The sequence below is a fragment of the Patella vulgata genome, chromosome 6 (genome assembly GCF_932274485.2).
Source record: "Patella vulgata chromosome 6, xgPatVulg1.2, whole genome shotgun sequence".
In the NCBI taxonomy this organism is placed as follows: Eukaryota; Metazoa; Mollusca; class Gastropoda; family Patellidae; genus Patella; species Patella vulgata.
Window position 1 is genome coordinate 53320596 of NC_065884.2, and position 19419 is coordinate 53340014.

Sequence of the window (19419 nt, forward strand, 5' to 3'; positions counted from 1 at the left end):
ATCAATTCCAACTGTGAAACGAGATTTGTTTTACGTGTACTCGTGTGTTTAGACAGCTGGACCTCGGGTTTTCTGCTCATTCGAGCGTCAACATATTCCTGCCAGCAGAACCAACTCTGATTTGGGCTATCATACTTAAATTTTATAATAACCCCTAACACTCTTTTTATCTTAATTTACCCTCCGTAGAGGGCTAAAAGAAATTGTCTATAGACTCATTAAGTTGTTCCTCCCCACGGAAATCTTTAGTAAAAGGCGAAAGATTTACACGAAAAATGAGGAGAAACCAGAGTAATTTTTTCAAAACGTGGGCTAATCACCTGGTCCAAGTTTCATACACACGTCATGCCGGTATGACAAAACAAATTTTATAAGGAAAATAACCCCTAACACTCTTTTTATCTTAATTTACCCTCCGTAGAGGGTTAAAGAAATTGTCTATAGACTCATTAAGTTGTTCCTCCCCACGGAAATCTTTAGTAAAAGGCGAAAGATTTACACGAAAAATGAGGAGAAACCAGAGTAATTTTATCAAAACGTGGGCTAATCACCTGGTCCAAGTTTCATACACACGTCATGCCGGTATGACAAAACAGTGATACGAGACAAAAACGCCGGAGTATAAATTCACAAGCATTATAAGTTCTAGATAAATTAACGCAGCGAAAATCTTCGAATGCCTTTACAGATTTTGATTCCACGCCCAATGTTATGGCGAGTTTTACTGCGATGTCATTTTATTAACAAGTAGACATTTGCGAACAACGCCCGCCCCGCGACCCTCCTTTGAAACCAAGAGTTTACTGCGGCATTTTAATCCTCAATAAAGATAAATCTTGTTATGATTGGTGATTAGTAATCAGCGATAATTGTGTTGGAGACATTATTAGTTAACAGTACTGATTAATGTTTTCCGTGGATTAACTGGTTTGAAAACTCTTTTGGGTGGCTTCAACAAGCCGTCCACATGAGCAGTCATCATAAAGCAGTTGATTTATAAGGATCGACTCAATTCTGACATCTCATTCTCAATCTGCCATTCCCGGATTTTATTTCATTGCGCTAAATTTTCGAGAAGAAAAAATAATACAACATGGCTTCTTTCATTCCCGATTTTTCACAACTTCCGGCGGGTAACTACGAAATAATCAGTGTGACAGGTAAATTTCTTTATTTCTGAAGCTTTTTTAAATGCAGAATAGGCTATTCTATTATAGAAGATGGCTTGAGATGTATGAGTTTGGAATATAGAATGCATTTAATTGGTCGCATACGTTTAATTGAATATATTTCTATCTATTTTCCAGGCAATATTGTTGATGAGTGTGGAGAATCCCGATTTACGGAATGTTTAGCATTTGAATTTGGAAATGAAAATCCAGGGAACAGTAATTTATCAATTTCTGAGCTGACACGCCTCGTAGCTGATGATAAATCGTCGCCAAATCGTGTACAGTATGAAGATGACATAATCAACAACAAGGGGCCCGTTATTCCCCAATTTTACAACGACCTGAGATGTTTGATCGTCGACGAAGTCAAATCCACTGACAGCTTTGCAGATTCGTTGATGTTTTCAACCCACGAGGTGGTGAATATCAGAGAAAGAGAAGAATCACTCCTTCAGATGTTTTCCAAACTTCAACCTGAATATCCTGACATGGTTCAACAACTATCTTGCTTTTACCGCTTCCATTCCGCCAGCATTGACATGGAGAGAATGAACCGTGTTCAGTCCTGTCCATCCAAAGTTCAGCAACAGTCGCTCCATGTGGAACTTGACAACCAGCTACGCATGATCATCGACCGGGTAGAATCTAGTTTACAGTTATTGGCATCACGCACTGAACCGAGCAAGTCGTCAACAACGGCGAGGACTCGTCCAGTCTTGTGTCGTCGGTCCCTGAAAGTACTAGAACAATGGTACCAGTCACACTTAGTTCACCCGTATCCCACGGCCCAGCAAGTTGAACAACTGGCCGAGATTTCGGGTCTAACAACGGAACAGGTCAAAAAGTGGTTTGGTAATAAAAGAAGTCGTGCGAGAAACACAAGATCCCTGACAGAGATAGCTAAAGTCAAACGAAGGCAGCGACTTCTCCGAAGAGTGTGAATGATCTGCTGTTGTTTATGCTTTGTTTTATTTTCTTTATGTTCAAGTTTTGTAACCATATATTCTTGTTACGTTTGATTAAACTTTAATATGCCATTAGAATTCGGTTTTCTTTTTACTGTATATGAGAGAGAGAGAAAGAGAGAGAGATAACTTGGTCATTTCGGGACTAACATGTGGTTCGATAGTATTTCAATAATTCGATTGCACCTAGGGAACTTTATATTATAACAATTAGGGGAAAGTCGGAGAAATTCTCGTTTGGGTACATTTGCATCACTTAAATGGATACAGGGGAATACTTACAGTCATTTTAATTTTACCCTACTTAGAGGGTTAAAGAAATTGTCTACAGGCTCATTAAGTTCTTCCTCCCCACGGAAATCTTTAGTAAAAGGCGAAAGATTTACACGAGAGATGAGGAAAACCAGAGGAATATTTCAAAACGCGGGCTAATCACCCGGTCCACGTTACATATACAAATCTACGTGTCACTCCATTATGACGAACCAGTGATCCTGACAGGAGACAATAACGCTGGAAAATAAATTCACAAGCCTTATAAGATCTAGATAATTAAATGCAGCTTACACTTACACTCGACACAAACTAGGGACCAATGCATGTTTCTTTTTTATTATTATTTCAGTAATTCGCTTGCACGTGCGGCTTTTTAGCAGTGGTAGGGGGTGGGGGTCCGAAGAAAACCCACGAGTTTGGACATGCGACCCGACTCCTTGACAAGTATAACCGGGAAATCGAAACCACGCCAGTTGACTCAATGACAGACCTACGCTAGTAATGCAAACGATCACAACTCTCTTTTTGTTTTTGATATCCACAGAATACAGACTGCTATTAAACATAACTCAAGCTATGATAGGTGATAAGTAATCAGCGATAAGTGTGGATGTATATATTAATCAGTACTGATTAATCATTTTGAGACTAACTCACGCTATCAATTCCAACCGTGACACGGAAATCTTTAGTAAAAGGCGAAAGATTTACACGAAAAATGAGGAGAAACCAGAGTAATTTTTTCAAAACGTGGGCTAATCACCTGGTCCAAGTTTCATACACACGTCATGCCGGTATGACAAAACAAATTTTATAAGGAAAATAACCCCTAACACTCTTTTTATCTTAATTTACCCTCCGTAGAGGGTTAAAGAAATTGTCTTTAGACTCATTAAGTTGTTCCTCCCCACGGAAATCTTTAGTAAAAGGCCAAAGATTTACACGAAAAATGAGAAGAAACAGGAGTAATTTTTCAAAACCTGGGCAAATCACCTGGTCCAAGTTTCATACACATGTCATGCCGGTATGACAAAACAGTGATACAAGACAAAAACGCCTGAGTATAAATTCACAAGCATCATAAGTTCTAGATAAATTTGAAACCAAGAGTTTACTGCGGCATTTTAATCCTCAATAAAGATAAATCTTGTTATGATTGGTGATTAGTAATCAGCGATAATTGTAATGCAAACGATCACAACTCTCTTTTTGTTTTTGATATCCACAGAATACAGACTGCTATTAAACATAACTCAAGCTATGATAGGTGATATGTATATATTAATCAGTACTGATTAATCATTTTGAGACTAACTCACGCTATCAATTCCAACTGTGAAACGAGATTTGTTTTACGTGTACCCGTGTGTTTAGACAGCTGGACCTCGGGTTTTCTGCTCATTCGAGCGTCAACATATTCCTGCCAGCAGAACCAACTCTGATTTGGGCTATCATACTTAAATTTTATAATAACCCCTAACACTCTTTTTATCTTAATTTACCCTCCGTAGAGGGCTAAAAGAAATTGTCTATAGACTCATTAAGTTGTTCCTCCCCACGGAAATCTTTAGTAAAAGGCGAAAGATTTACACGAAAAATGAGGAGAAACCAGAGTAATTTTTTCAAAACGTGGGCTAATCACCTGGTCCAAGTTTCATACACACGTCATGCCGGTATGACAAAACAAATTTTATAAGGAAAATAACCCCTAACACTCTTTTTATCTTAATTTACCCTCCGTAGAGGGTTAAAGAAATTGTCTATAGACTCATTAAGTTGTTCCTCCCCACGGAAATCTTTAGTAAAAGGCGAAAGATTTACACGAAAAATGAGGAGAAACCAGAGTAATTTTAACAAAACGTGGGCTAATCACCTGGTCCAAGTTTCATACACACGTCATGCCGGTAGAGGGTTAAAGAAATTGTCTATAGACTCATTAAGTTGTTCCTCCCCACGGAAATCTTTAGTAAAAGGCGAAAGATTTACACGAAAAATGAGGAGAAACCAGAGTAATTTTAACAAAACGTGGGCTAATCACCTGGTCAAAGTTTCATACACACGTCATGCCGGTATGACAAAACAGTGATACGAGACAAAAACGCCGGAGTATAAATTCACAAGCATTATAAGTTCTAGATAAATTAACGCAGCGAAAATCTTCGAATGCCTTTACAGATTTTGATTCCACGCCCAATGTTATGGCGAGTTTTACTGCGATGTCATTTTATTAACAAGTAGACATTTGCAAACAACGCCCCCCCCCCCCACCGCCCGCCCCGCGACCCTCCTTTGAAACCAAGAGTTTACTGCGGCATTTTAATCCTCAATAAAGATAAATCTTGTTATGATTGGTGATTAGTAATCAGCGATAATTGTGTTGGAGACATTATTAGTTAACAGTACTGATTAATGTTTTCCGTGGATTAACTGGTTTGAAAACTCTTTTGGGTGGCTTCAACAAGCCGTCCACATGAGCAGTCATCATAAAGCAGTTGATTTATAAGGATCGACTCAATTCTGACATCTCATTCTCAATCTGCCATTCCCGGATTTTATTTCATTGCGCTAAATTTTCGAGAAGCAAAAATAATACAACATGGCTTCTTTCATTCCCGATTTTTCACAACTTCCGGCGGGTAACTACGAAATAATCAGTGTGACAGGTAAATTTCTTTATTTCTGAAGCTTTTTTAAATGCAGAATAGGCTATTCTATTATAGAAGATGGCTTGAGATGTATGAGTTTGGAATATAGAATGCATTTAATTGGTCGCATACGTTTAATTGAATATATTTCTATCTATTTTCCAGGCAATATTGTTGATGAGTGTGGAGAATCCCGATTTACGGAATGTTTAGCATTTGAATTTGGAAATGAAAATCCAGGGAACAGTAATTTATCAATTTCTGAGCTGACACGCCTCGTAGCTGATGATAAATCGTCGCCAAATCGTGTACAGTATGAAGATGACATAATCAACAACAAGGGGCCCGTTATTCCCCAATTTTACAACGACCTGAGATGTTTGATCGTCGACGAAGTCAAATCCACTGACAGCTTTGCAGATTCGTTGATGTTTTCAACCCACGAGGTGGTGAATATCAGAGAAAGAGAAGAATCACTCCTTCAGATGTTTTCCAAACTTCAACCTGAATATCCTGACATGGTTCAACAACTATCTTGCTTTTACCGCTTTCATTCCGCCAGCATTGACATGGAGAGAATGAGCCGTGTTCAGTCCTGTCCATCCAAAGTTCAGCAACAGTCGCTCCATGTGGAACTTGACAACCAGCTACGCATGATCATCGACCGGGTAGAATCTAGTTTACAGTTATTGGCATCACGCACTGAACCGAGCAAGTCGTCAACAACGGCGAGGACTCGTCCAGTCTTGTGTCGTCGGTCCCTGAAAGTACTAGAACAATGGTACCAGTCACACTTAGTTCACCCGTATCCCACGGCCCAGCAAGTTGAACAACTGGCCGAGATTTCGGGTCTAACAACGGAACAGGTCAAAAAGTGGTTTGGTAATAAAAGAAGTCGTGCGAGAAACACAAGATCCCTGACAGAGATAGCTAAAGTCAAACGAAGGCAGCGACTTCTCCGAAGAGTGTGAATGATCTGCTGTTGTTTATGCTTTGTTTTATTTTCTTTATGTTCAAGTTTTTTAACCATATATTCTTGTTACGTTTGATTAAACTTTAATATGCCATTAGAATTCGGTTTTCTTTTTACTGTATATGAGAGAGAGAGAAAGAGAGAGAGATAACTTGGTCATTTCGGGACTAACATGTGGTTCGATAGTATTTCAATAATTCGATTGCGCCTAGGGAACTTTATATTATAACAATTAGGGGAAAGTCGGAGAAATTCTCGTTTGGGTACATTTGCATCACTTAAATGGATACAGGGGAATACTTACAGTCATTTTAATTTTACCCTACTTAGAGGGTTAAAGAAATTGTCTACAGGCTCATTAAGTTCTTCCTCCCCACGGAAATCTTTAGTAAAAGGCGAAAGATTTACACGAGAGATGAGGAAAACCAGAGGAATATTTCAAAACGCGGGCTAATCACCCGGTCCACGTTACATATACAAATCTACGTGTCACTCCATTATGACGAACCAGTGATCCTGACAGGAGACAATAACGCTGGAAAATAAATTCACAAGCCTTATAAGATCTAGATAATTAAATGCAGCTTACACTTACACTCGACACAAACTAGGGACCAATGCATGTTTCTTTTTTATTATTATTTCAGTAATTCGCTTGCACGTGCGGCTTTTTAGCAGTGGTAGGGGGTGGGGGTCCGAAGAAAACCCACGAGTTTGGACAGGCGACCCGAAACCACGCCAGTTGACTCAATGACAGACCTACGCTAGTAATGCAAACGATCACAACTCTCTTTTTGTTTTTGATATCCACAGAATACAGACTGCTATTAAACATAACTCAAGCTATGATAGGTGATAAGTAATCAGCGATAAGTGTGGATGTATATATTAATCAGTACTGATTAATCATTTTGAGACTAACTCACGCTATCAATTCCAACCGTGACACGAGATTTGTTTTACGTGTACTCGTGTGTTTAGACAGCTGGACCTCGGATTTTCTGCTCATTCGAGCGTCAACATATTCCTGCCAGCAGAACCAACTCTGATTTGGGCTATCATACTTAAATTTTATAAGGAAAATAACCCCTAACACTCTTTTTATCTTAATTTACCCTCCGTAGAGGGCTAAAAGAAATTGTCTATAGACTCATTAAGTTGTTCCTCCCCACGGAAATCTTTAGTAAAAGGCGAAAGATTTACACGAAAAATGAGGAGAAACCAGAGTAATTTTTTCAAAACGTGGGCTAATCACCTGGTCCAAGTTTCATACACACGTCATGCCGGTATGACAAAACAAATTTTATAAGGAAAATAACCCCTAACACTCTTTTTATCTTAATTTACCCTCCGTAGAGGGTTAAAGAAATTGTCTATAGACTCATTAAGTTGTTCCTCCCCACGGAAATCTTTAGTAAAAGGCCAAAGATTTACACGAAAAATGAGAAGAAACAGGAGTAATTTTTCAAAACCTGGGCAAATCACCTGGTCCAAGTTTCATACACATGTCATGCCGGTATGACAAAACAGTGATACAAGACAAAAACGCCTGAGTATAAATTCACAAGCATCATAAGTTCTAGATAAATTTGAAACCAAGAGTTTACTGCGGCATTTTAATCCTCAATAAAGATAAATCTTGTTATGATTGGTGATTAGTAATCAGCGATAATTGTAATGCAAACGATCAAAACTCTCTTTTTGTTTTTGATATCCACAGAATACAGACTGCTATTAAACATAACTCAAGCTATGATAGGTGATATGTATATATTAATCAGTACTGATTAATCATTTTGAGACTAACTCACGCTATCAATTCCAACTGTGAAACGAGATTTGTTTTACGTGTACTCGTGTGTTTAGACAGCTGGACCTCGGGTTTTCTGCTCATTCGAGCGTCAACATATTCCTGCCAGCAGAACCAACTCTGATTTGGGCTATCATACTTAAATTTTATAATAACCCCTAACACTCTTTTTATCTTAATTTACCCTCCGTAGAGGGCTAAAAGAAATTGTCTATAGACTCATTAAGTTGTTCCTCCCCACGGAAATCTTTAGTAAAAGGCGAAAGATTTACACGAAAAATGAGGAGAAACCAGAGTAATTTTTTCAAAACGTGGGCTAATCACCTGGTCCAAGTTTCATACACACGTCATGCCGGTATGACAAAACAAATTTTATAAGGAAAATAACCCCTAACACTCTTTTTATCTTAATTTACCCTCCGTAGAGGGTTAAAGAAATTGTCTATAGACTCATTAAGTTGTTCCTCCCCACGGAAATCTTTAGTAAAAGGCGAAAGATTTACACGAAAAATGAGGAGAAACCAGAGTAATTTTTTCAAAACGTGGGCTAATCACCTGGTCCAAGTTTCATACACACGTCATGCCGGTATGACAAAACAGTGATACGAGACAAAAACGCCGGAGTATAAATTCACAAGCATTATAAGTTCTAGATAAATTAACGCAGCGAAAATCTTCGAATGCCTTTACAGATTTTGATTCCACGCCCAATGTTATGGCGAGTTTTACTGCGATGTCATTTTATTAACAAGTAGACATTTGCGAACAAAAACCCCCCTACCGCCCGCCCCGCGACACTCCTTTGAAACCAAGAGTTTACTGCGGCATTTTAATCCTCAATAAAGATAAATCTTGTTATGATTGGTGATTAGTAATCAGCGATAATTGTGTTGGAGACATTATTAGTTAACAGTACTGATTAATGTTTTCCGTGGATTAACTGGTTTGAAAACTCTTTTGGGTGGCTTCAACAAGCCGTCTACATGAGCAGTCATCATAAAGCAGTTGATTTAAAAGGATCGACTCAATTCTGACATCTCATTCTCAATCTGCCATTCCCGGATTTTATTTCATTGCGCTAAATTTTCGAGAAGAAAAAATAATACAACATGGCTTCTTTCATTCCCGATTTTTCACAACTTCCGGCGGGTAACTACGAAATAATCAGTGTGACAGGTAAATTTCTTTATTTCTGAAGCTTTTTTAAATGCAGAATAGGCTATTCTATTATAGAAGATGGCTTGAGATGTATGAGTTTGGAATATAGAATGCATTTAATTGGTCGCATACGTTTAATTGAATATATTTCTATCTATTTTCCAGGCAATATTGTTGATGAGTGTGGAGAATCCCGATTTACGGAATGTTTAGCATTTGAATTTGGAAATGAAAATCCAGGGAACAGTAATTTATCAATTTCTGAGCTGACACGCCTCGTAGCTGATGATAAATCGTCGCCAAATCGTGTACAGTATGAAGATGACATAATCAACAACAAGGGGCCCGTTATTCCCCAATTTTACAACGACCTGAGATGTTTGATCGTCGACGAAGTCAAATCCACTGACAGCTTTGCAGATTCGTTGATGTTTTCAACCCACGAGGTGGTGAATATCAGAGAAAGAGAAGAATCACTCCTTCAGATGTTTTCCAAACTTCAACCTGAATATCCTGACATGGTTCAACAACTATCTTGCTTTTACCGCTTTCATTCCGCCAGCATTGACATGGAGAGAATGAGCCGTGTTCAGTCCTGTCCATCCAAAGTTCAGCAACAGTCGCTCCATGTGGAACTTGACAACCAGCTACGCATGATCATCGACCGGGTAGAATCTAGTTTACAGTTATTGGCATCACGCACTGAACCGAGCAAGTCGTCAACAACGGCGAGGACTCGTCCAGTCTTGTGTCGTCGGTCCCTGAAAGTACTAGAACAATGGTACCAGTCACACTTAGTTCACCCGTATCCCACGGCCCAGCAAGTTGAACAACTGGCCGAGATTTCGGGTCTAACAACGGAACAGGTCAAAAAGTGGTTTGGTAATAAAAGAAGTCGTGCGAGAAACACAAGATCCCTGACAGAGATAGCTAAAGTCAAACGAAGGCAGCGACTTCTCCGAAGAGTGTGAATGATCTGCTGTTGTTTATGCTTTGTTTTATTTTCTTTATGTTCAAGTTTTGTAACCATATATTCTTGTTACGTTTGATTAAACTTTAATATGCCATTAGAATTCGGTTTTCTTTTTACTGTATATGAGAGAGAGAGAAAGAGAGAGAGATAACTTGGTCATTTCGGGACTAACATGTGGTTCGATAGTATTTCAATAATTCGATTGCGCCTAGGGAACTTTATATTATAACAATTAGGGGAAAGTCGGAGAAATTCTCGTTTGGGTACATTTGCATCACTTAAATGGATACAGGGGAATACTTACAGTCATTTTAATTTTACCCTACTTAGAGGGTTAAAGAAATTGTCTACAGGCTCATTAAGTTCTTCCTCCCCACGGAAATCTTTAGTAAAAGGCGAAAGATTTACACGAGAGATGAGGAAAACCAGAGGAATATTTCAAAACGCGGGCTAATCACCCGGTCCACGTTACATATACAAATCTACGTGTCACTCCATTATGACGAACCAGTGATCCTGACAGGAGACAATAACGCTGGAAAATAAATTCACAAGCCTTATAAGATCTAGATAATTAAATGCAGCTTACACTTACACTCGACACAAACTAGGGACCAATGCATGTTTCTTTTTTATTATTATTTCAGTAATTCGCTTGCACGTGCGGCTTTTTAGCAGTGGTAGGGGGTGGGGGTCCGAAGAAAACCCACGAGTTTGGACAGGCGACCCGACCCCTTGACAAGTATAACCGGGAAATCGAAACCACGCCAGTTGACTCAATGACAGACCTACGCTAGTAATGCAAACGATCACAACTCTCTTTTTGTTTTTGATATCCACAGAATACAGACTGCTATTAAACATAACTCAAGCTATGATAGGTGATAAGTAATCAGCGATAAGTGTGGATGTATATATTAATCAGTACTGATTAATCATTTTGAGACTAACTCACGCTATCAATTCCAACCGTGACACGAGATTTGTTTTACGTGTACTCGTGTGTTTAGACAGCTGGACCTCGGATTTTCTGCTCATTCGAGCGTCAACATATTCCTGCCAGCAGAACCAACTCTGATTTGGGCTATCATACTTAAATTTTATAAGGAAAATAACCCCTAACACTCTTTTTATCTTAATTTACCCTCCGTAGAGGGCTAAAAGAAATTGTCTATAGACTCATTAAGTTGTTCCTCCCCACGGAAATCTTTAGTAAAAGGCGAAAGATTTACACGAAAAATGAGGAGAAACCAGAGTAATTTTTTCAAAACGTGGGCTAATCACCTGGTCCAAGTTTCATACACACGTCATGCCGGTATGACAAAACAAATTTTATAAGGAAAATAACCCCTAACACTCTTTTTATCTTAATTTACCCTCCGTAGAGGGTTAAAGAAATTGTCTATAGACTCATTAAGTTGTTCCTCCCCACGGAAATCTTTAGTAAAAGGCCAAAGATTTACACGAAAAATGAGAAGAAACAGGAGTAATTTTTCAAAACCTGGGCAAATCACCTGGTCCAAGTTTCATACACATGTCATGCCGGTATGACAAAACAGTGATACAAGACAAAAACGCCTGAGTATAAATTCACAAGCATCATAAGTTCTAGATAAATTTGAAACCAAGAGTTTACTGGGGCATTTTAATCCTCAATAAAGATAAATCTTGTTATGATTGGTGATTAGTAATCAGCGATAATTGTAATGCAAACGATCACAACTCTCTTTTTGTTTTTGATATCCACAGAATACAGACTGCTATTAAACATAACTCAAGCTATGATAGGTGATATGTATATATTAATCAGTACTGATTAATCATTTTGAGACTAACTCACGCTATCAATTCCAACTGTGAAACGAGATTTGTTTTACGTGTACTCGTGTGTTTAGACAGCTGGACCTCGGGTTTTCTGCTCATTCGAGCGTCAACATATTCCTGCCAGCAGAACCAACTCTGATTTGGGCTATCATACTTAAATTTTATAATAACCCCTAACACTCTTTTTATCTTAATTTACCCTCCGTAGAGGGCTAAAAGAAATTGTCTATAGACTCATTAAGTTGTTCCTCCCCACGGAAATCTTTAGTAAAAGGCGAAAGATTTACACGAAAAATGAGGAGAAACCAGAGTAATTTTTTCAAAACGTGGGCTAATCACCTGGTCCAAGTTTCATACACACGTCATGCCGGTATGACAAAACAAATTTTATAAGGAAAATAACCCCTAACACTCTTTTTATCTTAATTTACCCTCCGTAGAGGGTTAAAGAAATTGTCTATAGACTCATTAAGTTGTTCCTCCCCACGGAAATCTTTAGTAACTTTAACTTTTGAATAAATTTATTCCAATGAATGGTATATACATGTGAATATGAATAATGTACAATTAAAATGAGTATATACAGTGAATATAAAAGTTAACACTCAGTCATACATACACACACTTGCACCCACACATGCATACTTCTTTCATACATACATACATACAATGAAATCCTTTTAACTAATTATGATAACTATGTACAAAAAAACCCAAACACTTCCTTCTATATATACACCTTTCCACTCAACGTTTAACAACAATACATAATAACTATATAATAATAATATATACAATTACATGGAATATGTAAATATGTTTAAATTGAAATAAAGTATATTATAAGTAATATTGTACATGTAAATTTTTTAATTCATTGCAATTATATATGTTAGGATTAGCAGTGCTTTGTAATAAACAATATATATATAAAATACTATAAACGTAGATATATATAAAATACTATAAACGTAGATATATATATATAAAATCTATAAACGTAGATACATATAGATAATACTAATACATATATAAATGGTAATTACTGTTATTAAACTATCCTGCATGACAGTGTCGTGTCACAACACTGAAGGGGGACATCTGCTGTTAACGCTTGACACTAAAAATATAATTATGTTAAATAATGACAGAAATGGATTACCTATCGAAAAGAAAAATCAAGTTCCCATTATCAAGATTACAGAACATACCAGGGTTTAACCAATGACTTTTAAAAGAAGTCTCACTGAGCCGGAGCCGGTCCGCCCAGATTCTAATTCTCAACTTTTCTACAAATTCCAATAAAATACCAATATCTGAGACGGTCTTATGCCTATATTTCACATCACATCGCGTAGCCCAAATATGCCGCCTAGCCAAAGCAACAATGCATAAAATTACACTGTGAATATATTTCCCTTTCTTTGTTGGAATTGTATTAAATATAACATGCCAAACATTGAGATTTATCTCACCCAAACTAAGGTCAAAAACCCAATTATGTACTGTTTCCCATAACCGTTTAACATATTTACAATTGTACATTAAATGAACTTGAGTTTCTAAAAAGACATTGCAAAAGTTGCAGAACTTATTCTCAGTATGACTTGTGATAAACTTACAACTACTTGTTGGTAAAATATAATGGATTGACTTCCAAGTTGTCTCCCTTGATAACGGATCAACAAAAGTATTTGCACAGTTAGAAAAGGACAACTTGAAGTCAACCTGTGAAAATAAACTAAAACATCGAGGTTCCGTTTTAATCTTACTAATCAGTAAATCATAAAAACTCCTGGAATTACAATTACCATGCCAATCAAAGTCAGGGTATAATTTGCAAAAATCACGGAAAACTGACAAACATTTCTGATAAAACACCGGAATATGTGCAGAGTGTGGCCTTAAATTAGAACCCAGTTCCGAATTAACATGCCGTAGCGAAAAGCCAATCCAGTATTTGGCAAATTCAACCCATTTGGCCCCGTGACACTTCAAAATCTTGAGAATATGATTTAACAAAAATGACTTTATCTTCGTTTCAATATCCAAAATATTTAAACCCCCATCTTTTAATTTACCATAAAGAGTCGTCCTTCGAACGGGTTCAAAGTAACGTGAAGCCCATATATACCTAAACATGTGAAATTTAAACATTTTATTATAGTGAGAGGGTAACGGTAAAACTTGACTAACATACCACAGTTTAGAACAAGCCAAGATCTTAGCTACATTACATCTTCCAAATATGGATAGATGTGTAGATTTCCAAACAGTAAATTTAGCCGTGAACTTTTTAAATATAGTATTCCAATTATCATCTTCAGATATATTACGACCAAAATAAACGCCTAAAATTTTTGCTTTGTCGGGCCAAGAAATACCAAACACGTGATCTGAAGAAGTCCTGAATTTACCAAAACATAAGCCCTTTGTTTTTTCTAAGTTGAGTTTTGACCCAGATACAACGGAAAACCTCTCACACTGAAACAACAATCTCTCCACACTCGCAACAGTCGAACAAATCCCAGTTGTATCATCCGCATAACCCACAATCTTAGCTTCTTCCCCGCTACCCGGGATAACAATACCCTTTATTTGTTTATCATTCCTGACTTTTATATAAAACGGTTCCAATGACAATATATACAAAAGAGGAGACAAACTACATCCTTGCCGAACTGACCGCGTGACACTAAAATTGTCAGAAATATGTCCATTTACAATAACCGAGCTATAAATATCTGTATATAATAATTTAATCCATTTTAAAAACATAGGGCCAAAAGAATAACGTTCCAAAGCAGTAAAGAGAAAATTATGATTTACTCGATCAAAAGCCTTTGCTTGGTCCAAACAAATAAATGAAACAGACAAATCCTTCTGATCGACATAATCTATAACACTTCGTAAGAGATGTAAATTATCCAAAATTGACCGACCCCTCACAGCGCATGTCTGATCCGGTTCGACAATTTCATCAAGTACACTTCGCAGTCTTAACTGTAATATTTTTGACAACAATTTATAATCCACATTTAGTAAAGAAATAGGACGCCAATACTTTAACAGGTGTTTCTGATTAAGATCTTTACATAGTAAAGTTATAAAACATTGACGTTGACTAAAAGGTAACATTCCTTCATCAAATGAGAGATTATAAATTGAAACTAAAACATCACCCAATAAATAATTAAACTTATCATAGAACTCTTTACAGATACCATCGGGACCCGGCGATTTATCATTTTGCATGCCGTTTAATGCCAAAGTTAGTTCATGGTGCCTAATCCTGCCTTCGCATACATCTTGACTATAGTCATCTAATTTAGGTAAATCATTTAAATATTCATCAAATAAACTTTCTTCGATGGTCTCTTCCGAAAATAATTCCGAATAAAAATGCTTACATATATCTAAAATCGAAGGCATATCATTTGCCAAATTGCCATCTTTATCCTCTAAATTCTGGATAATTTTATTTTCTCCTTTCCGATTTTCTCTATTTTGAAAAATACGCGATGCTACCTGTTCATTGTCAAGCTGCAACGCCCGAGACCTAATATAAGCTCCTTGGGAAATCTCAGCCTTATGATTATATAACTGTTTCTTTAACGCGTTAATCTGACCTATATATAAACCCGGCGAGCGTGCTTCAGCGTCAGCCAAAATCCTGAAGCGCTTCTCTAGGTCAAACGCTATCTTTCGCTTCAATCGAGCCTTCTTTTTACAATATTCCTTCGTTAAATTCTGAATAGAAATTTTAATACCCTCCCACCACTCAGTAGTAATTACTTTCCCAATCACGCTTTTAATCCAAAAATCAGTAAAAAGAGAGACATAGGCCCGATCATTTAAAATAGAACTATTAAATTTCCAATACCCCTCGCCAATTTTGATGTCATCCGAGACATTTAACTCGCAACAGAACATAATCATGATCACTCGATGCACAAGGAAGGACGTCAGAACTTACAATTTTATTAAAGAGAGCCTTATTTACATAAAATCGATCGAAGCGACAAGCGACGCCATTGCCTCGCCATGTCACTTTAACAATATTAGGATATAACAGTCTATATGCATCGCTTAAATTGAAATCTTTTAAAATATCATCCATATTTCTTTTACCAATAGTCCCCTTTTCAATATTCCCTCCCACTTTATCTAAAAGCGGATTCATGACAAAGTTGAAATCCCCGCCCCAAATTATATACCGCTTGCAAGCCAAATACTGCGGTATCATTAACAAAAAGTCATTTCTATCCGCACAATTTACTGGTGCATATATACATATCAATCTATACTGCGCGTCATTGATGTCAACATCAACAACGACCAATCGACCTTCAAAATCAAAGTTTATCTTTCTAATTATGAAATTTAGATGATTGAATAGAACTATTCCTACACCCGTTGACCGGCGCGAACCAAAAGACCAAATGCATTTCCCACCCAAAATATTTTCATAAAATTTAGCTTTCTCTACGTTGCAAATATTAGTATCTTGTAAAAATGCAATGTCCACCTTCATATCTCTAAGATCACGAGCAATGATTCTCGATTTCTGAGGAGAAATAAAACTACGACAGTTAATTGATACAAATCTAATATTAGCCATTTATAATTTCATAATTAGAAAGTAAAACAAACAGACTGCAAAGTGTACTAAAATAACCAGTTGTATGGATAGTACAAACAGAGACAAGCTATAACAACAAGCCTAGGTCTATACACTCCTAAATAAACTGAGTACCTTGCCAAGAATGATAAACAAACACTTTGACTCTTAGTCAGGTCATACTGAGAATAAAAATTAAAAATATAAAACTTACAATATAATAGGTAATCCATAATTAATCCGTTTAGAAACATAGAAAACACAAACAAGTAGACATTTGCGAACAAAAACCCCCCTACCGCCCGCCCCGCGACACTCCTTTGAAACCAAGAGTTTACTGCGGCATTTTAATCCTCAATAAAGATAAATCTTGTTATGATTGGTGATTAGTAATCAGCGATAATTGTGTTGGAGACATTATTGGTTAACAGTACTGATTAATGTTTTCCGTGGATTAACTGGTTTGAAAACTCTTTTGGGTGGCTTCAACAAGCCGTCCACATGAGTAGTCATCATAAAGCAGTTGATTTAAAAGGATCGACTCAATTCTGACATCTCATTCTCAATCTGCCATTCCCGGATTTTATTTCATTGCGCTAAATTTTCGAGAAGAAAAAATAATACAACATGGCTTCTTTCATTCCCGATTTTTCACAACTTCCGGCGGGTAACTACGAAATAATCAGTGTGACAGGTAAATTTCTTTATTTCTGAAGCTTTTTTAAATGCAGAATAGGCTATTCTATTATAGAAGATGGCTTGAGATGTATGAGTTTGGAATATAGAATGCATTTAATTGGTCGCATACGTTTAATTGAATATATTTCTATCTATTTTCCAGGCAATATTGTTGATGAGTGTGGAGAATCCCGATTTACGGAATGTTTAGCATTTGAATTTGGAAATGAAAATCCAGGGAACAGTAATTTATCAATTTCTGAGCTGACACGCCTCGTAGCTGATGATAAATCGTCGCCAAATCGTGTACAGTATGAAGATGACATAATCAACAACAAGGGGCCCGTTATTCCCCAATTTTACAACGACCTGAGATGTTTGATCGTCGACGAAGTCAAATCCACTGACAGCTTTGCAGATTCGTTGATGTTTTCAACCCACGAGGTGGTGAATATCAGAGAAAGAGAAGAATCACTCCTTCAGATGTTTTCCAAACTTCAACCTGAATATCCTGACATGGTTCAACAACTATCTTGCTTTTACCGCTTCCATTCCGCCAGCATTGACATGGAGAGAATGAGCCGTGTTCAGTCCTGTCCATCCAAAGTTCAGCAACAGTCGCTCCATGTGGAACTTGACAACCAGCTACGCATGATCATCGACCGGGTAGAATCTAGTTTACAGTTATTGGCATCACGCACTGAACCGAGCAAGTCGTCAACAACGGCGAGGACTCGTCCAGTCTTGTGTCGTCGGTCCCTGAAAGTACTAGAACAATGGTACCAGTCACACTTAGTTCACCCGTATCCCACGGCCCAGCAAGTTGAACAACTGGCCGAGATTTCGGGTCTAACAACGGAACAGGTCAAAAAGTGGTTTGGTAATAAAAGAAGTCGTGCGAGAAACACAAGATCCCTGACAGAGATAGCTAAAGTCAAACGAAGGCAGCGACTTCTCCGAAGAGTGTGAATGATCTGCTGTTGTTTATGCTTTGTTTTATTTTCTTTATGTTCAAGTTTTGTAACCATATATTCTTGTTACGTTTGATTAAACTTTAATATGCCATTAGAATTCGGTTTTCTTTTTACTGTATATGAGAGAGAGAGAAAGAGAGAGAGAGAACTTGGTCATTTCGGGACTAACATGTGGTTCGATAGTATTTCAATAATTCGATTGCGCCTAGGGAACTTTATATTATAACAATTAGGGGAAAGTCGGAGAAATTCTCGTTTGGGTACATTTGCATCACTTAAATGGATACAGGGGAATACTTACAGTCATTTTAATTTTACCCTACTTAGAGGGTTAAAGAAATTGTCTACAGGCTCATTAAGTTCTTCCTCCCCACGGAAATCTTTAGTAAAAGGCGAAAGATTTACACGAGAGATGAGGAAAACCAGAGGAATATTTCAAAACGCGGGCTAATCACCCGGTCCACGTTACATATACAAATCTACGTGTCACTCCATTATGACGAACCAGTGATCCTGACAGGAGACAATAACGCTGGAAAATAAATTCACAAGCCTTATAAGATCTAGATAATTAAATGCAGCTTACACTTACACTCGACACAAACTAGGGACCAATGCATGTTTCTTTTTTATTATTATTTCAGTAATTCGCTTGCACGTGCGGCTTTTTAGCAGTGGTAGGGGGTGGGGGTCCGAAGAAAACCCACGAGTTTGGACAGGCGACCCGACCCCTTGACAAGTATAACCGGGAAATCGAAACCACGCCAGTTGACTCAATGACAGACCTACGCTAGTAATGCAAACGATCACAACTCTCTTTTTGTTTTTGATATCCACAGAATACAGACTGCTATTAAACATAACTCAAGCTATGATAGGTGATAAGTAATCAGCGATAAGTGTGGATGTATATATTAATCAGTACTGATTAATCATTTTGAGACTAACTCACGCTATCAATTCCAACCGTGACACGAGATTTGTTTTACGTGTACTCGTGTGTTTAGACTGCTGGACCTCGGATTTTCTGCTCATTCGAGCGTCAACATATTCCTGCCAGCAGAACCAACTCTGATTTGGGCTATCATACTTAAATTTTATAAGGAAAATAACCCCTAACACTCTTTTTATCTTAATTTACCCTCCGTAGAGGGCTAAAAGAAATTGTCTATAGACTCATTAAGTTGTTCCTCCCCACGGAAATCTTTAGTAAAAGGCGAAAGATTTACACGAAAAATGAGGAGAAACCAGAGTAATTTTTTCAAAACGTGGGCTAATCACCTGGTCCAAGTTTCATACACACGTCATGCCGGTATGACAAAACAAATTTTATAAGGAAAATAACCCCTA

General features: G+C 37.5%; 19 non-coding genes across 19 annotated transcripts; all 19 read right to left on the reverse strand.

The window, feature by feature from the left end:
* Positions 1 to 177: 177 nt before the first annotated feature.
* LOC126825906 (U5 spliceosomal RNA) lies at positions 178 to 295 on the reverse strand. The gene has a single exon (XR_007682300.1). It is a non-coding gene; the product is annotated as a U5 spliceosomal RNA (small nuclear RNA).
* Positions 296 to 410: 115 nt separating this feature from the next.
* On the reverse strand, positions 411 to 526 carry LOC126825769 (U5 spliceosomal RNA). Its single transcript, XR_007682184.1, has one exon. It is a non-coding gene; the product is annotated as a U5 spliceosomal RNA (small nuclear RNA).
* A 1906-nt stretch (positions 527 to 2432) lies between these two features.
* On the reverse strand, positions 2433 to 2548 carry LOC126825853 (U5 spliceosomal RNA). Its single transcript, XR_007682268.1, has one exon. It is a non-coding gene; the product is annotated as a U5 spliceosomal RNA (small nuclear RNA).
* A 483-nt stretch (positions 2549 to 3031) lies between these two features.
* LOC126825902 (U5 spliceosomal RNA) lies at positions 3032 to 3151 on the reverse strand. Its single transcript, XR_007682298.1, has one exon. It is a non-coding gene; the product is annotated as a U5 spliceosomal RNA (small nuclear RNA).
* A 115-nt stretch (positions 3152 to 3266) lies between these two features.
* On the reverse strand, positions 3267 to 3382 carry LOC126825814 (U5 spliceosomal RNA). Its single transcript, XR_007682229.1, has one exon. It is a non-coding gene; the product is annotated as a U5 spliceosomal RNA (small nuclear RNA).
* Positions 3383 to 3912: 530 nt separating this feature from the next.
* On the reverse strand, positions 3913 to 4030 carry LOC126825907 (U5 spliceosomal RNA). Its single transcript, XR_007682301.1, has one exon. It is a non-coding gene; the product is annotated as a U5 spliceosomal RNA (small nuclear RNA).
* A 115-nt stretch (positions 4031 to 4145) lies between these two features.
* LOC126825770 (U5 spliceosomal RNA) lies at positions 4146 to 4261 on the reverse strand. The gene has a single exon (XR_007682185.1). It is a non-coding gene; the product is annotated as a U5 spliceosomal RNA (small nuclear RNA).
* A 43-nt stretch (positions 4262 to 4304) lies between these two features.
* Positions 4305 to 4426, reverse strand: LOC126825811 (U5 spliceosomal RNA). The gene has a single exon (XR_007682226.1). It is a non-coding gene; the product is annotated as a U5 spliceosomal RNA (small nuclear RNA).
* Positions 4427 to 6348: 1922 nt separating this feature from the next.
* Positions 6349 to 6464, reverse strand: LOC126825855 (U5 spliceosomal RNA). Its single transcript, XR_007682269.1, has one exon. It is a non-coding gene; the product is annotated as a U5 spliceosomal RNA (small nuclear RNA).
* A 679-nt stretch (positions 6465 to 7143) lies between these two features.
* On the reverse strand, positions 7144 to 7261 carry LOC126825908 (U5 spliceosomal RNA). Its single transcript, XR_007682302.1, has one exon. It is a non-coding gene; the product is annotated as a U5 spliceosomal RNA (small nuclear RNA).
* Positions 7262 to 7376: 115 nt separating this feature from the next.
* Positions 7377 to 7492, reverse strand: LOC126825821 (U5 spliceosomal RNA). The gene has a single exon (XR_007682236.1). It is a non-coding gene; the product is annotated as a U5 spliceosomal RNA (small nuclear RNA).
* A 530-nt stretch (positions 7493 to 8022) lies between these two features.
* LOC126825909 (U5 spliceosomal RNA) lies at positions 8023 to 8140 on the reverse strand. The gene has a single exon (XR_007682303.1). It is a non-coding gene; the product is annotated as a U5 spliceosomal RNA (small nuclear RNA).
* Positions 8141 to 8255: 115 nt separating this feature from the next.
* Positions 8256 to 8371, reverse strand: LOC126825772 (U5 spliceosomal RNA). Its single transcript, XR_007682186.1, has one exon. It is a non-coding gene; the product is annotated as a U5 spliceosomal RNA (small nuclear RNA).
* A 1918-nt stretch (positions 8372 to 10289) lies between these two features.
* LOC126825856 (U5 spliceosomal RNA) lies at positions 10290 to 10405 on the reverse strand. The gene has a single exon (XR_007682270.1). It is a non-coding gene; the product is annotated as a U5 spliceosomal RNA (small nuclear RNA).
* A 708-nt stretch (positions 10406 to 11113) lies between these two features.
* Positions 11114 to 11231, reverse strand: LOC126825910 (U5 spliceosomal RNA). Its single transcript, XR_007682304.1, has one exon. It is a non-coding gene; the product is annotated as a U5 spliceosomal RNA (small nuclear RNA).
* A 115-nt stretch (positions 11232 to 11346) lies between these two features.
* Positions 11347 to 11462, reverse strand: LOC126825822 (U5 spliceosomal RNA). The gene has a single exon (XR_007682237.1). It is a non-coding gene; the product is annotated as a U5 spliceosomal RNA (small nuclear RNA).
* Positions 11463 to 11992: 530 nt separating this feature from the next.
* On the reverse strand, positions 11993 to 12110 carry LOC126825911 (U5 spliceosomal RNA). The gene has a single exon (XR_007682305.1). It is a non-coding gene; the product is annotated as a U5 spliceosomal RNA (small nuclear RNA).
* Positions 12111 to 18383: 6273 nt separating this feature from the next.
* Positions 18384 to 18499, reverse strand: LOC126825857 (U5 spliceosomal RNA). The gene has a single exon (XR_007682271.1). It is a non-coding gene; the product is annotated as a U5 spliceosomal RNA (small nuclear RNA).
* A 708-nt stretch (positions 18500 to 19207) lies between these two features.
* On the reverse strand, positions 19208 to 19325 carry LOC126825912 (U5 spliceosomal RNA). The gene has a single exon (XR_007682306.1). It is a non-coding gene; the product is annotated as a U5 spliceosomal RNA (small nuclear RNA).
* Positions 19326 to 19419: the final 94 nt, after the last annotated feature.